Below are 16,201 nucleotides of genomic sequence, written 5' to 3'. Positions count from 1 at the left end.
AATACTGTTTGAATACTAGTTATAGCATTAAATCACACTGTACAGCACATTAAGGACAGAGATCCTACATGGGGAGTAAGTGTACAGTGACTCTTGTTGTTGACTTAACAAATTGACACTCTTGTTTATGGCATCAGTAATCACCCTAGGCTCTTGTCATGAGTTGCCAAGGCTATGGAAGCCTTTTGAGTTCACCGACTCTGATCATAATGAACAAATTTTAATATAAGCTTATTTTTCATAGAAAAGAATAAAAGACAAGAAAGCACACTAAACTATCCAAAAAATAAGAGACTGAGAAATAGTCTCTTATTATAAATAAATAAAAATGAGTACAGACATTGTACAAGTTTGTCACAAAGTTTTTAGAAAACCAAATTAAATAAATTTTACTTTGAAATGTATTTATTACTGCTACATAATACATATTTCCATAAATTTTAGAAGATCTTATATGCAGGGATTTCAAAATGCCTTAGTACCAAAATAAACTTACACTTAATTCCATTTCCCACAAACATTTTTTCCCACAAACATTTGATAGTCCCTTTGTATACAGTCAATTTTTTAAAGATTTATTTATTTATTTGAAACAGTTACTCAGAGAGAGGAGAGGAAGAGAGAGAGAGAAAGAGAGAGAGAGAGAAAGTCTTCCATCCGCTGGTTCACTCTCCAACTGGCCGCAACAGCCGGAGTTGCGCTGATCTGAAGCCAGGAGCCAGGAGCTTCTTCTGGGTCTCCCACACAGGTGCAGGGGCCCAAGGACTTGGGCCATCTTCTACTGCCTTCCCAAGCCATAGCAGAGAGCTGGATTGGAAGAGGAGATGTCATGCCAAAAGGATGTCACCACATTCATTATCCGGGTCACACGACAAACAGTGCACCTAGAAATTGTTTGCTACAAGGTCTATGAGATGGAAAATATTTTGATCTGAAATTGATCATATTAGTAACCCTTCCATAAAAAGAAAAGTTAGACTTAGATATGCCACGTAATTGGGTGTGGACCAAAAGAGATAGATTTTTCTCTAACATGGAAACTTAAATAAGAAATCTTGAAGTTACAAATTTATATTTACTTTGGAAGGTCAGAAATTATCTTGTTGATTATGACTGGCTTCTTTTAAAAGAATTAAATCCGCCGTGGTTCACTAGGCTAATCCTCCACCTGTGGCGCCAATACCCCAGGGTTCTAGTCGCGGTCGGGGCGCCAGATTCTGTCCCGGTTGCCCCTCTTCCAGGCCAGCTCTCTGCTGTGGCCCAGGAAGGCAGTGGAGGATGGCCCAGGTCCTTGGGCCCTGCACCTGCATGGGAGACCGGGAGGAAGCACCTGGCTCCTGGCTTCGGATCAGCTTAGCGCGCTGGCCGCAGTGTGCCAGCCATAGAGGCCACTTTGGGGGGTGAACCAATGGAAAAAGGAAGACCATTCTCTCTCTCTCACTAACTCTGCCTGTCAAAAAAAAAAAAAAAAAAAAGAATTAAATCCATCATAAACTTCTGCTGAAGATTTTGAGACTATCATTCATTTGGAACACAAATTCCCAGACAATCTAGATTCTGGCAGTAACTTGCATTTACTTATTTTGGTTCAAGGTTTCAATTTTACCTCTGCTTCTTCTTCTTTTTTTTTTTTTTAATTTATTTGAAGGACAAAGTTACAGAGAGAGGCAAAGTTACAGAGAGAGGCAAAGCCACAGAGAGAGAAAGTTCTTCCATCCACTGGTTCACTCCCCAAATGACCACAATGGCCAGAGCTGAGCACATCTGAAGTCAGGAGCCAGGAGCCAGGAGCCGGGTCTCCCACATGGGTGCAGGGGCCCAAGGACTTGGGCCATCCTCCACTGCTTTCCCAGGCCATAGCAGAGAGCTGGATTGGAAGAGGAGCAGCAGGGACTCGAACTGGCACCCAGATGGAATGCCAGCACTAAAGGCCAGGTCTTTAACCCACTGCTCTACAGCTCCAGCCCCAACCTCTGCTGCTGCTTCTCATGCAGCTGGTCAGATTACAAAAACAGTACTGACAGTGAAACGTAGAGAGAGATTTGTATAATTCGCCTCCAATCTTTCACCAATTGTTAGATTACTGACGAGGTGCTATCTCAAGCCTTCCCTTGGCTAATTCCACATTTACTTGGGAAGAAATATATGATATGGGAGCAGAATACCCAAGTTTTAATATAGCTTACTTATGTGAGGCTCTGGAGACTCAGTTTCCCCATCTGTGAAATGGAGAAAAAGTCTATCTCAGAGAATTGTGGTAGGGTAAATGAGAATCTGCTGAACAATCCATAAATCTTCATTACCATATATGATTTCCACTTTGTCATATAAGTTTTTACTATCAGGACTACAGAGGTAACTATAATTATTATTGGAATTGCTGTTTAAAGAATAATTTTAGAGTAGTTTTAAAGATTCTCAGCAAAATGGAGAGGATGATACAGAGATTGTCCATATACTCCTTGTCCCCACATATGCACAGCTTCCCTCGTTATCAACATCCCCACCCCCAGTGTGGTATCTTTAGTACAATCAATGAATCTATGCTGACACATCATTGTCACCCATAGTGCTGAGCTTACATTAAGCCTCACTCTTGGTGTTGTACATTACTTCAGTTTGGAAAAATGTAAAATGAATGGCAGGTAGCCAGCATTGCAGATTAGTTTCACTGGTATAAAAATTCTCTCTGCTCCACCTCTTCATCCTCCCTGTTTCTCCTACCCCAGTAACTCCTGGAAACCACTGATCTTTTTACTCTCTATGGTTTCACTTTTCCAGGACATCATGTTAGTTGGCATGATACAGTATAGAGTTTTTACAGATTGGTTTCTTTTACTTAGTAACATGCATTTAAGCTTCCTTTTTATCTTTAGATAACCTGATAGCTCATTTCTTTTTAGCACTGAATAATGTTCCATTGTCTGGACTTACCACAATTTATCTACTACCTAAAGACATCTTGTTTTCTTCTAAATATGAGCAATTATAAATTAGGCTGTTATGACTATCCATGAGCAGGAGTCTGTGTAGACATAAGTTTCCAACTTCTTTGAGTAAATACCAAGAGTGACTATTGGATCCTATGGTTAGACTATGGTTTAGTTTGGTAAGAAACTGCCAATCTGTCTCCTAAAAATGTCTGTACCATTTTGCATTCCCAACAATAATGAATGAGAGTTCTGATGGTTCCATATCGTCATCACCATTTGGTGCTGTCAGTGTTTTAATTTTGACCATTCCAACAGATGTGGAATGTTCTCACAGTGTTGTTTTACTATACGTTTCCCTGATTACATATTTTAATTTGCTAATTTGCTATTTGTATGTCTTCTTTGATGAGATGCCTCTCATAATCTTTAGTCCAGGTATTAGTCTGGCAGTTTGTTTTCTTATTGTTGCATTATAGGACTTCTTTGTATATTTCCTTATCAGAATGCCTTTAGCAAATATTAATCCCAGCTGATGACTTGTCTTATTCTCTAACTCTGTCTTCTACAGGACTAAAGTTTGAATTTTAATTAACTTCAGTTTATCAATTTCATTTTAATGGTTATACTTTGGTGTTGTATCTAATGTCATCACCATAGCTAAAGTTATCCAGGTTTTCTCCTCTGTTATTTTCTAGGAGCCATATGGTTTTGGCTTTACATTTTAGTTTATCATTCATTTTGAATTAATTTTCACGAAGGGTATAAAGTCTGTGTCTGGACACACTTTTTACATGTGGCTATCCAGTTGTTCTACCAGCATTTGTTGAGAAGATTATATTTGCTACATTGTACTGCTTTTGCTCTTTAGTTAAAGATCGATCATTATATTTATGTGGGTCTATTTCTGAGCTCTCTATTTTGTTCCTCTGATCTGTTTTTTTTATTCTTCTACCAATACCACACTGCCATGATTACTATATCTTTATATTGTCTCCATATAATTACTTCTTACTGTTTGTTTCATAAGAGTTAATTTTTGCCAAAAATTTGGAGGTTGTCATAGAGATAATGGAGGTGATGTCATGTGAAGTACACCACACCGTTGAATAGGTAAGGCATTGATGGTGAAATATCAGTGGAACTATTAAAAACATCTCCTCTACACATAAAAACTACCCTAAAACTCAGTGGCTTAAACAGCCACTATTTTATCTGCTCAGTCACTATTTTATCTGCTCACAATTCTGTGGATCAACCAGGACTGCCTATGTGGTTGTTCTGTTCCATGTAGTGTTGGTGAAGATCATTCATTTGGCTACATTAAGCTTATGAATCAGCTCACTCAAAAGCCCACAAAGTCTTCACTCACATGTCTCATGGTCTAGTACACCTCATGTGCCTTTCTGTCTCTTTAAGTGACTATCTTAGACTAACAGTATTATGGACTCGATGGGGATCAGACTTCATTACATGGTTACTGGCTCCCAAGAGGAAGAGGAAATATTCTAAAAGGGAGTTCACAGTATCTTAAGGTCCAACCCCAGATATTTGCTTCAAAAAATCCATTTTTCCATATCTATTGATTAAAGGTAATTAAAGAGTCAGATCATCCCTTCATGAGAGGAGGTTCAGCAAAAAACAGGAAGCCATCTCTAAACCACTTCTAGAGATGCTGTCATTCAATCTTTATGTTCCTTTTAATTCAATCTCACCATGAATAGTTACATGTTACACTGGTTTGGGGTAGAATTATTCCACAATGGATTTTGATTCCTCTTTTAAAAATTCTAATAAAATCATTCCTACTCACCCCTGTTTACAGGTAGTCTGAACACAATTTCCCTCTCTACCTGAAGAATATCACTTTCTGAGTTCCAGTCTCCTAAAATAATAGGTAATTCGTAAAGTAGAGTCAAAGCAATGGGTAAGATGATTAAATATGGAAAATGATAAGGATGAAGGATGGTGAAAGGATATCAAGGTCAAATCCTATGTTTCTTGTCTTATGCAGCAAACATAGCTGATAATGAAAATTATACCTGGAGACCAAATTATTCTACATCTAAATGCAACTGGCTTGAATTTCCAATTCCACAGTCTGCACAAGTCATTGTCCTTGTAAAGATTGCAATTCCTAGAAACCTCCATTCTCTGATCAACCTGAAACAGTTCTTCACTGTCTGTGCACAAATGCGCATACACATACATCTGTTCACATCCTGCACAAGTTTCCATCATGAAAATGGAGAAGGTTTACATCTTAAAACAAGTAGCTTTTACTGAGAATTTTATACATCTCCTTTCTTAAAATGCTCATTGTCTCATCAGAAGTTCCCTATCCTCTTGTTTCTTCTCAGTTTATCTCGATCTTTCTATTTTTCTTCCTACTTTCTTAGTTTTGCTTCAGTTTCCTCCTTTTTCTCTCTTCTCTGCCCCTTCACAAAAGAGATATAACATGACAGCTTCCTGCACTGGGAACAGACCTGATTTCTCCCACTCTGAGGTATTAGCTGATGCCCAGGTTCCTGGCAGCAGCTGGGAAGGTAGGAAGGATAGCTATGACTTCCAAGCAAACAGAAACAGTACTATTCCAAAAACGAAGTATGGCAAAGAAAGCAGTTTCTGCTTAGAAATGGTGATAAATGATAAACAATAAAGCCCAGTGGGAAGATGTAAGGGATCAAATGCATCCCTTCATGCGAGGTGCAGTACAGAATTTGCAGTCATCTTTAACCCACAGTGTCATGTCATCTGGGAATGTATTCATCGTGGCTGCATGGACTTTCAGGCACCTTCAAGAAATAGAAAGGGAGAGGCCAGTGATAGAGATCTGGAGTCCTAGGTCTGAGCATTAGGCATATCTGGAGATTTACAATATCAAATCACAAGTAACTGTCACCAGATTCCAGCAGGTTTCAAATCACTGCTGGCCCTGCCCTCTGACTTAAAAGGCCCAGAGATGACCACATTGTTTATTGTTTACACTCACATGAAAAGACAAAGGCTTGAACAAGAAGTGAGCAGAGGACATTCCTCAAATTGAGAGGTGTGGCTTCATTTCTGTTCAAGGGTCAAAGGCTCTCTTCTCTCCTATACAACCACATTTTCAACCAGGGTGTCACTAACACTGATTTCCACATAGCTCCATAGAAAGTGGTCCAGCCAATGGCAGATTTGGTGGATTGCCCTTTATTTTTGCTTGCGGGAGAAAATTCATCATTCTCCTAGTGGTGTGCTGCTGAGAGGGTGATCTTAATTAAAATGTAAAATGTCAAACACCAGTATGGAGGAGGGTCAGCCTGGGGGAGAACAAATGAGTCAGGTTTATGAGTCACTGAGCAGAAAGCTGGTAACCCTACTACTAGAAAAGATTATAAAAAGAAAGCCAAAAGTTCATGTTATGTATTGAGCTACCATCTTTTCTCCACATGCCAATCAATGTAGACGCATGCATACCTACCTTCAAGGTAAACTGTGCAACTCACTGGCCTCACATAGGCACTATGTGAGCAAAGACTGAAGAGGGTATTTCAAGCTTCTGTTTAAGAGTCTGACCTTTCTTTTTTAAAAGATTTATTTATTTACTTGAAAGGCAATTACAGACAGAGAGGGAGAGACAGAGAGAGAGGTCTTCCATCCGCTGGTTCACTCCCCAAATGGCCACATGGTTGAAACGGGGCTGATCAGAAGCCAGGAGCCAGAAGCTTCTTCTGGGTCTCCCCTGGGAATGCAGGGGCCCAAGCACTTGGGCTGTCTTCTGTTGTTTTCTCAGGCCATCAGCAGGGAGCTGGATTGGAAGAAGAGCAGCTGGGACTTGAACTGGTACCCATACGGTGCCAAAGGCAGATGCTTAACTTACTATACCACAGCACCAGCCCTGTTGGTATTTTCTTAAACATTATTTATCAGACCTTCAAATCCATTTGTGTTAGAAATGAGGCAGGGCACAAAAGTTTTAAAGGATTTTTTAAGGAGCAGCACTTTCTGCTCTTTGAAATTATGATGCTGTTGGGCTTCTAGTTTCAGGCCCAGTGATGAAGAAAAGCAAACCTCAGTGATTTCTAATCTTTGGTTCAAGAAGCTCCTTGTCACTTCTTATTTTCCTCCCCTTCCACCTGTGCTTTGGCTTGGAATCCACTTCTTTCTGGAAGAGTTTCTTGGCCCCTGCTAGGGTAGCTGCCCCTCTTGTACACAGGTGTCCTTGAGCATCAAGAGCAAATTGATTCCAGGAGCCCCTTAGATAGCAAATCCCATGGGTGCTCATATTCCTTATTTAATATGGAATAACATTTGCACGTAACCTACACAATCTTCATACATAATCTAAATCATCTGTTGCTTCCTTACAATACCTAACACACTGGAAATGTGGAAATGCTATGTAAATAATTGTTATGCTGTGTTGGTTAGGGAATGATGACAAGAAAAGAGGATTTTCAGTGCAGACACAATTTTTCTATAACATTTTCAGTTCACAGCTGGTAGATACGGAATCCACAGATAGAGGACAGATTGTTCTTTTATAATACCCTGTAGTTATGTCCATCAAAACCCATGTTAGGTTAGGTGGTGATTACCTATTTACTCGTCTGTCACCCCCTTAGACATCCTCTTCTAAAGCAAGGACTATACTTCTCAACATTGACTCCCCAGCGCACGGCACAGCATCCAGCACAGAGTAGCTTTGCAACGTTTGTTGCTTTAATGATCGTTGTGCAGTGACACCATCCCATCAGATCTTGACTGTAGTCCCACGAGGAGGTGAAGAAGCTGACACAGGGTGACTCAATGACTCACTTTGTGGCTGAATCCGGCCAGGTCCCCTGAACTGTGAACAATATTGGAAGCACATGGTGCAATCCAGCTTCCACTCCGCCTTCCACCTACTTCGTCACTGTGCCATTGAATTACAAAGCTCAGGACTCAGAATCACAGAGAACTGGAGCTGGAAAGGACTCCAGAGACTGCTTTGTCATAGTCCAGCCCCAGCATTTTACAAAAATGAAATCAATCGAGAGGAAAATTACTTGCTGCGGACCTTGACCTGAGACTCCAGCATGTGGGGTGCCTCTCTATTTTCTTTCCTTTGGTAGAAAGGTACATTGATAATGATCACTGATTGATAAGCATAGCTTTTCTTCCAGATCTGAGCCTTTATCCCAGGCCTATTCATGACATGCAAACAAGTGAATTTGAAAAAAGACATAGTTTTCCATTCATCTTTCCACTCTGGTTCCACATGCCACAAAAGGAGACCATTTGGCGGGGGCTGAAGAGGTGAGAAGGGACCCATGACTGCAGTTCTGCATCGCCACTCAGCAGGGCTGTCAGTAATGTCTTACTTAACATGCTGTCACAGAATTCTCCTTCAGTGTCACCTCGGTCGCTACTGTAACACTCCATAAGAAATAATGCCATCTGTTAAAATACACAAGGCAGGGAAACGCAGCTGCTGTCATCACACAAAGATGGAATTAGCCAACACGAAGCAATTACTTTCCTTTTAAATTTCACAATTAAAATTTTAGTCTTGCTTTATTTGTATCACAAAAGTCACCACAACACTGTGCCTGTTGAAGTAACAACACCACTCTCTTGATGAAAACATAGAGGAGGAGGAGATTCGTTGGGGATAATGGTAATTGTTACTCTGTTGCCTGTTTCATAAATATCTTCTACATTCCATTGGGCCATGTTAATTATAGGTAGCAGTACTAACAATAATGGATTTGCATATAGTGTTCACATTTAGGCTCTTCTAGTAATTACAGGAAAAATTCACAAAGTGAGGTTGATAGCTGATGGAATGATTATTATGCTACATATCCAAGATTTTTTTTCTCTTTCTCTGTCTTCTTGCTAGTAGAAGATTTAACAGAAAAGGAAGACACCCAGCTCATAGGCAAACAGGTTTCTAATTTAAACAGAGATGAAATTCTGCCTCTCAGTTTTTATTCCATTCATTGGAAGGGAGCAGATTGCTGGCTAAACAACAGAAGGGTGGACTTATTCAGAGCTTAACTGCTGAGCTAACTCTTCAAAAAGCTGTAAGAGATCAACAATTGCCTTGGCCATACTCCATTATGAGGGTGTCAGCAAGCTGGTGTTTCTCTCTTTGCTGCAATTTTAGCATGAAAGTTATATACTGTATTTTCTTGGGGCGGAAGAATAGGCAAAACCTGGCTTAACTGGTTTCTGATGGGCAAAGTTCTCTTGCAGAGAACAATAAAATGATTGACTACACGAAAGGGTTAAACTCTCAGCTTTTCTCCAACTTCTGACCTGTTTATGAGACCAAACACCAATAATGCTATGAGTATAGAAATACTTAAATATTTGTTACTTGGTTCTTCTTCAAAAGGAAACTTAAAATATCCACCCTTTTCGCAGTGTGTTTTATGACTCTTTAAGCTTCAGTAAAGTTTCCTTTCAGAATATAGTATTTGCTTTTCACAACCTTGCTTAGTTATCTGGTTCTTAGACCAGTGGTCCCCATATCAACCAGTTCATAGACAGAGTAGCTCTCAAACCACATGGTAAAAACACTTAGTTCTTGGGCCAGTGCTGTGGTGTAGCAGATAAAGCTGCGACCCGCAGTGCCGGCATCCCATGTTGGCATCAGTTCAAGTCTCTGCTGCTCCACTTCTGATTCAGCTTTCTGCTATGACCTGGAACAGCAGTAGAAGATGGCCCAAGTGCTTGGGCCCCTGTCCCTGCATGGGATACCCAAAAGACACTCCTGGCTCCTGGCTTCAGATTCACTCAGCTCTAATCATTGCAGCCATTTGGGCCATGAATCAGCAGATGGAAGATCCTCTCTCTCTCTCTCTCTCTCTCCCCCTGCCTCTGCCTTTTGCTGTAACTCTGCCTTTCAAATAAATAAATCTTTAAAAAAAAACACTCTATAGTCAATACATGGGCCTTTACAGGAAAATTAGTTACCATAAAATTGACATTTTATCATAAATGTCTCTAATTATTTATTTCTTTACATGGAATGATGTTGTTAGAAAATGATAATTATTAAAAGAATGATCATTTACTATGCCCCAACTTCTGTAAAATTAGTTATTTTTTTAAAAGTACACATCCAAAAATAAAATCCACATACAGGTTTCCCAAACCCTCTAATTCCTTCAGGACTAAATGCCCCATCAGAGATAATTCTGTAGGCTCACCTTTAAGAGACTTAAAGGTTCATATGCTAAAACCAGGGATGCTGGCCTAATGCTGTGGCATAGCAGGTAAAGCCTCTGCCTGCAGTGCTGGCATCCCATATGGGCATCACTTGGACTCCCTGCTGCTCCACTTCCAATCCAGCTCCCTGTTATAGCCTAGGAAAGCAGTGGAAAATGGTCCAAGTCCTTGGGCCCCTGCACCCACATGAGAGACCCAGAAGAAGCTCCTGGCTCCTGGCTTCAGATCAGCGCTGCACTAGCCATTGCAGCCATCTGGGGAATGAACCAGCCGATAGAAGACCTCTCTCTCTCACTCTCTGCCTCTGCCTCTCAGTAACTCTGCCTTTCAAATAAATAAATAAATAAACAAATAAATATTTTAAAAAGCCAGGGATGCTACCATTTTGGAATAATCCTATTAGCCATTAGGTCTTTCATTTCTGGTAGGGCACAAGGCAGCAGCTAACAAAATTATTCTCATAAACAAAATCTGGAGAAATACATTACTCATACTCATAGATTTTTGCCTTGGTCTAATGGCCAAAATCTTGATGAATACAATGATGTCTGATGTGTTTTTATAGGAAGAAAACTCAATTTTATCACAGACTGCAAGATTCTTAAGGTTCTTGAATACAAAAGGTCTTATTTAGAAAGAAATTTAAATCTATAAATATAATTCACAATCAAGGATCCTAAAGTCACAGAACAGCAATAACAACATGTCTGATTGCTGATTGAATCACACACTACCAGCATTCCAGGGAATCAATCAACAAAGGAGTCCCTAGGCCAGGCTTGTCTGCATTTTATACCATGAGACACATATTCAGACAGTCTTCAGTTCTATAAGATGCTTGTATTGTTTGCAGATTGATTTATAAAGAGGAAAGAGTATATGCTATATATTATACCAATCTTTTAACTATACTATTATGTTTAATATACATTAATAATGATCTCCATTCTGCCTTACCTGGCCACAGAGCTCTAAAACTAGTTTTCAGTTACCATGTTGAATTTCTATATTTTATTACTCCTTCTTTTCTGAGCCAAGCTTGAAAGAATACACAACAATGGTAAAAGCATGTAGTTATAAAGAAAGCAAAGATTATTTTTCCCCATGCAATGTATAAGGAGGAGTCTTATGGGACTCAGAGAGGAAAAGATACACAATCTGTTCAAACCACCCAATTTCTCATTTAATCCTCCACTTGCCCATCTCTTACCAACTCTTCATTTTTGTTAAATCCCTTATCTTTTCCATCCCTCTCCTGCTGTTCTCTTTTGGGTCCTATAGACTTGCTATATATCCACACCAAGACTCATGTTCGCACAGACATTTAGCATAATCACTTCATGTAACACGTGAACATTTTGCAAAGTAGAATACGCATGGAAAACATATACAAACCCTTCCCGCTTTATCAAAAGCAATAATTGGGGTGTCCAGCGCTGTGGTGTAGTGGGTAAAGCCCCTGCCGGAAGTACCGGCATCCCATAAGGACGCTGGTTGGAGTCCCGGCTGCTCTACTTCCGATCCAGCTCTTTGTTATGGCCTGGGAAAGCAGTAGAAAATGGCTCAAGTCGTTGGGCCCCTGTAACTGCGTGGGAGGCCTAGAGGAGGCTTCTGGCTTCTGGCTTCATATCATTCCAGCTCTGGCCATTACAGCCATCTGGGGAGTGAATCAGCAGATGGAAGACCTCTCTCTCTTGCTCTCTCTCTCTCTCTCTCTCTCTCTGCCTCTCGTAGCTCTACCTTTCAAATAAATAAATAATTTTTTTTTAAAAAGCAATAGTTGAGGGTGAGGGGATCTGTACATGTGAATGAAATCAAGTAAAATCTGCCTACTTTAGATTTTTCCTCTACTATAATGATTATTTTTTCCATTCCAACATTATCCTTAGGGATGTACAGTTCATGTGAGCCGATAATTAAGAATAAGCTTAAAGGTGTGTAGAAGGAAAGCAAGTCTAGTTTTGAGTCTGCTTCAGTCCTCAGGTGAGACATGAAGTAGTAGATAAGAAACAACATGGATAACTGAAGAATCAGTGTTACCTGGGATCTCACCTACTCCTACACACAAGCACCTACCAGATGGCTCCACGGCAGTCGAGAGGTTTAAAATGAAGTCCTTATTACAGTCAGCAGCAAGAATGCACAGTCTTTCCCAATTAAAGAAGATACTCATTTATTCAGGGGCATCCATATAAATGGATTAGATCTCATAAGACACAGAGTTTTTCTTTATGCAGATTCCTAAAGAATTCCAAAAGTGGGGAACAACACTCCCACCCTGCCCAAGCCAAATCACCTCCAATATAAATTCAGTTATATACCTATGACCATTTCTCTATCATATAACGTCCTATCAATATGGCTTCTCAAGTGAAATTGGTAAATCACTGTGCTAAGTGTTTGCCCTGTGTTGTCTTATTTACAGCAGAACAGCCAATTGATTGTAGTCCATAGGAGGGTTTCCAAATTTTCCAAACTATGGTCAATTACTCTAGAATCTTCTCAGTTTAAGCAATCTCCCTTGCAACTTTATATCAGCTTCACTTATCCTAAGAATTTACTGGATCTTATATTGTGAACATAATAATCAAAACCATAGTTATACAATGCTTCTAATTTTTTAAAAATCTCAGCAACTGATAACTATAATCCATGTAGATACATTTATTCTGCATTTGATTTCCTGAAAGAACACAAAATAAGGCAATAACTTAATTCATCCATGATTCTACCCATCTGATTTTCCCATTGTATAAGCTATGTGGAACCTAGTAACTTGCACATCAAGATCTTCACCCTGAAAATAGAGTATAAGATAGAGTGTGCTGAAGAAGAAATTTCAAATATTCTGGGCAAACCAATATGTTATTCATACAACAGCATGCAAATGAATTAAGAATACATGTGGGACTCCTGAATTAAATCATTTCCAATTCTGTCATTGCCCAGAAACTATCCATAGGTAGTTTGTAAATATTCACATCTAGGGAAATTTTTTTAAGCTTTCTATTTTCACTTATGGAATTAAGCTTGTCTCATGGTAGGTTTGTGCACATCATAGTATCAATGATCATGGGAAGTATAAGCCTTCTGGAAAGACAAACTCCAGTGAGGGAGATCTACATTAGGTTAGCATTGCCAATTTACCTAGCTAAATCATTATGCTGAAAAAAAAGAAAACAATCTAATCCCAGTTTCAATTACCAACATGTTTGTGCACCCTCATGCAAAAAAGCATCCCATTAAAATACATGTATGTTGTAATATGCATTGAGCTATATTACAAGTCAAGTAATACCTCCACCAAAATAAGTATATCAAATCCTCAGATTATTCATGTGTAGGATTACACAAATCCATTGTACTTTAGGCAAATAAAATGAAAGCATTTTTCTCTTCACCCTGTGAAGATTTAATTATGTCTTGAAAATTTATCCATGAAAGTACTAACCCCCAATGTGACCATGTTTGGAAGTAGAGTCATTGAGAGGTGATTAAGGTTAAATGGTATCATTAGGTTGAAATCCTAATCCAAAGGGAGGGGAGTTCTTCAAAGAAAGACCCACCAGCAATATCAGAGACCAAATAAGGACAAAGCAAAGCTGTCCATCAATCAATAAGAAGCTTCATGAGAAACCAACCCTGAGAAACCAACCCTGATGGCACCTGGATTTTAGACTTTCAGCCTCCGAAACTATGAGAAATAAATTTTTGTTGTGTAAACTATCCACAAAAAAAAAGCAGATAGACTCTTGCTATATCAGACTTGAATGTTGTAAAGTTGCTGATACATGTTTCTTAAATAGAAAGTACCAATCTTGTGGCTAGTGCTGTGGCACAGTAGGCTAAGCCTCTGCCTGCAGCACTGGCATTCCATATGGGAGTCAATTCATCTCCCAGCTGCTCCTCTTCTGATCCATTTCTCTACTTTCACCTGGGAAAGCAGTAGAAGGTGACTCAAGTGTTTGGGCTCCTGGGCCCATGTGGGAGACCTGCAGGAAGTCCCTGGCTCCTGGCTTCAGATTGGTGCAGCTCCATCCATTGCGGCCATTTGGGGAGTGAACCAGCATATGGAAGACCTCTCTCCGTCTCCTTCTTTCTGTCTGTAACTCCACCTCTCAAATAAATAAATAAATCTTTTGGGGAAAAAAAAAAAAGGCAAAAAAAGCGGGCCAGCACTGTGGCACAGCGGGTTAAAGCCCTGGCCTGAAGTGCTAGCATCCCATATGGATGCCAGTTCTAGTCCTGGCTGCTCCTCTTCCAATCCAGCTCTCTGCTGTGGCCTTACATAGCAGTAGAGGATGGCCCGAGTCCTTGGGCCCCTCACCCACGTGGGAGACCTGGAAGAAGCTCCTGGCTCCTGGCTCCTGGCTTTGGATAGGCGCAGCTCCAGCCATTGTGGCCATCTGGGGAGTGAACCAGTGGATGGAAGACCATCTCTCTCTGTCTCTACCTCTCTCTGTAACTCCATCTTTCAATAAATAAAATAAATCTTTTTAAAAAAGCAAGAAAGTGGCCAGCGCCGTGGCTCACTAAGCTAATCCTCTGCCTACGGCGCCAGTACACTGGGTTCTAGTCCTGGTCGGGGCACCTGTTTTGTCCTGGTTGCTCCTCTTCCAGGCCAGCTCTCTGCTGTGGCCCAGGAATGCAGTGGAGGATGGCCTAAGTGCTTGGGCCCTGCACCCACATGGGAGACCAGGAGAAGCACCTGGCTCCTGGTTTCAGATCAGCGCAGTGCACTGGCCGCAGCACGCTGGCTGCTGCAGCCATTGAGGGATGAACCAATGGAAAAGGAAGACCTTTCTCTCTGTCTCTCTTTCTCACCGTCCACTCTGCCTGTCAAGAAAAAAAAAAGCAAGAAAGCACCAATCTTTGTTATATTTACAAAAGAAAAATGAGACACCAGCCAACAACATGAAAGACACACATGAGCACAAACTTTATTAAGGATATAGTTACAGATATAGAAGATGTAGATATAGATAGATCAAGTGCTTTTAATATGTTTATCACTGTTCTCAGCATTAAGGATACATCAATGAACACCACAGAGAATAACCAACTGTCACACCAATTGCATTCTAGTGGTAGAAAGAAGTAACACATGTAAAAACCAATAAATAAAATAATTTATATTAGTAATTGTGCCAGGAGAAAAATAAAACAATGTATATTGTATATAGAGGGCAGCAGAAAGTTGCACATGATTGAAGCCTCTGAAGAAAAAAAAATCATGGTTTCATATTACAAGTAATCAAGAAGACTGAATAACAGAGTGAACATAGACAGTCGAAATAGCCAGCCATGATCATTCGACTCAACAGGCAGAACAGTGGAAAGTAGAGACACAAAGAGGAGGGTGCTGGAAGAGTTTCTGTGGAGAGAGCAGCCTAAATGCTGATAGGGATTTACAAAGGAGTTACAGCCTGGTCCACATGAAATATAACTGCACTGAATAAGAATGGAGATATATAGACTTATCCAATCCAGAGATTAGAGACTTATTCATTCAGGCATATAGGGGCTTACCTAATCCAGAAGTCCAGGTAAATTTGCCAAATCTCAACATCAATATTTAATCTCTTAGTTCCTGGCTGAGAATCTTATTCTTAATTAGTCCAAGTCCTATGAAGATATTTAGTACCTCATTCCATGTGATTATGGAAAGATGAAACTAGGAAGTAGAAGCAATGCAGCATTTTGTGACTTGACACACAGGAATCCAGGTCCATCACATGCCCTCTCTACCGACCAGCAAGCAACCCAGCTAGAAGAAACATCTCTCAGGGAACCTCTGGGGAAAAATACATTCTTCTTTTCCTTTGTCACCATTTTCTTTTTTTTTAACTTTTATTTAATGAATATAAATTTCCAAAGTACAGCTTATGGATTACAGTGGTTTCCCCCCCATAACTTCCCTCCCACCCGCAACCCTCCCCTTTCCCACTCCCTCTACCCTTCCATTCACATCAAGATTCATTTTCAATTCTCTTTATATACAGAAGATCAGTTTAGCATATATTAAGTAAAGATTTCAACAGTTTGCACCCACATAGAAACACAAAGTGAAA

The sequence above is a fragment of the Oryctolagus cuniculus genome, chromosome 5, assembly GCF_964237555.1.
Source record: "Oryctolagus cuniculus chromosome 5, mOryCun1.1, whole genome shotgun sequence".
NCBI lineage: Eukaryota > Metazoa > Chordata > Mammalia > Lagomorpha > Leporidae > Oryctolagus > Oryctolagus cuniculus.
Note: the sequence above shows the minus strand (reverse complement) of the source record.